Raw genomic sequence first — 1,874 nt, 5'->3', positions numbered from 1 at the left:
TTGACCTTGGACCAGTCACTATCCAACCAACCTCTTCTACAGGGGGGCGGGGAAAGAGGTGAGAGGACGGAACCAGATGAAGTACCCTCATTGGAGAAAAGATGGTATAAAAATGTAATTAATGACATTTCAGTCTGCAGGGTGGCATGAGGTAAGCCACTATTTATTTAGCATTAGCCCCTCATACAAATATAGATACAAAATGGGAACTGCAACAAAATGTTGCAGTGAGGAATGGCCTGTTCCAGCCTGCCAGCCAGGCTCTCTCCAAATATATTCCATTCCCCTTCACCCAAGTTTTCCATTCCTCTGTCTTTCTCCCTGCTTTTGTACCCTGTGCTAGACAGATAGAGCCAAATGGTTAAAATATAATTTGTGCTGCCAGTTAAACACGTACACATTTCCCCTAGTGCAGGATACCCTCTAGATTAATTCACCTTGGCCAACTGATGTGTTAAAATTCAACACTACCTGTGTACACTTTGCCTTTTATAAGTCTTTGTTATTGCAGAAACACTTGACCCAGTGTCATGTGGACATCATAAAGCAGATGAGGAAGTCAACTGCTTGGGCATTCATCTGTTCTGAAAAGCGAGCAGGACTTTTTGCAGAGTGCCAGTTTTGGCAGAAGTTGCTGGTGCAAAAGGCCAGCCCCCACAAACTGACAGCACTTGCCGGACCACCCATCTGCTTATACTGTATATTTCACCCTACTTTTCACTCCTGAACATACCATAAAAGCCTAATTAAATCTGCTGGGTACTTGAGCATCCTTTCCCAACCTTGGGTCCTTAGCTGTTGTTGGACTACAACTCTCATCATCCATAGCCAGCAGTGGTCAGGGACGATGGGAGTCGTAGTACATCTGGGGACCCAAAGTTGGGAGAGCCTGTCCTAGTAGAGAGCATCCTTACCAACTCCCATCAGCCCCAGCTAGCACAGGCAGGGATGGTAGGAGCTGCCGTCGAAAACATCTGGGAGGGGACCAAGTCAAAGAAGGCGGTACTGTCTCGCCAAATTTGGTGGGGCTTCTCTTCAGAGTAAACTTGCTTAAAGCTTGCGCTGGGGGGGGGGGGTGGCCGTTTTGACTCCAAGAGTCCGCCAAGTTTCCCGCGCGCAGTTTCCTCGGAAGCAAAAGTTCCCGCCTTATATATCCAGTGAGCCTCGCGCAAAGAACGGGGCTGGTTCGGGGCCTGACGACTGAGAGAGAGAAGAAAAGAAAAGGAGCCCAATTGCATTGTGAGGGAAAGAAATTGAACGCTGGCGAGGGAGAGGAAGAAAACTCCCCGACGAGCCGGCGTCCCTCGCCCGGGCCAATGAGCGGCGCGCGGAGCGGGGAGCGTGGGCGGGGCGCGGGCGGCCTCCGCCTCCAGGGAAGAGAGCGAGGGCGGCCGGGAGGGAGAGAGTTGTTCTTCGGGCCGCGGCTGGAGGAGCAGCAGCTGCTCGGCTGAGGGGCGGCAGCAGCAGCCTCCCTTTTTCTGGCCGCAGCCCTTGACAGGGCTTTGCCGCTCCTCGGCGCCTTACTCCTTCCCTCCCTCCTGCTTTTCTCTCTTACCCTCCCCATTCCTGGGGTCTCCTTCTTCCCCGCAGATATAACCCCCCCGCCCTCGCCTCCTTTCTCCACCCCTCATTGTCTCGGGGAGCGCGTCGCCCAATTCCTCGAAGGGGCGGGCGGGAGAAACTTGGCTATGGGCGAGGACGGCGAAGTAGCGGCGGCCCCGGCGCTTGCTGCGTCTCGGGGCACCTCCGCGTAAAAAGAGCGAGAGGGCGCAGCGCTTCCCCTGCTCAGCCGGACGGAGCGGGGCTTTCCCTGGGGCGCCTTGTGCGCGTGCAGAGCAGCGCCGGCAAGCCGCCTCCTTTCGGGCTGAGGTTGC

General features: G+C 55.0%; 1 protein-coding gene across 2 annotated transcripts in view; it reads left to right on the top strand.

The window, feature by feature from the left end:
• The first annotated feature begins 1,341 nt into the window (after window positions 1–1,341).
• The window catches only part of CDK14 (cyclin dependent kinase 14), a 215,456-nt gene continuing 214,923 nt past the window's right edge, over window positions 1,342–1,874 (top strand). Inside the window, exon 1 of one of the 2 annotated variants that reach the window (XM_083405804.1) lies at window positions 1,342–1,872. The gene's annotated coding sequence lies outside the window, so the exon portion shown is untranslated. The remainder of the gene's footprint in view (window positions 1,873–1,874) is intronic. The other variant, XM_083405805.1, reaches the window with a different exon arrangement.

Source organism: Podarcis tiliguerta, assembly GCF_965153285.1.
Source record: "Podarcis tiliguerta genome assembly, chromosome: 12".
NCBI classification, from domain to species: domain Eukaryota; kingdom Metazoa; phylum Chordata; class Lepidosauria; order Squamata; family Lacertidae; genus Podarcis; species Podarcis tiliguerta.
The sequence above is the reverse complement of the archived record's forward strand: the minus strand, read 5'-3'. Positions and strand labels throughout refer to the sequence as shown.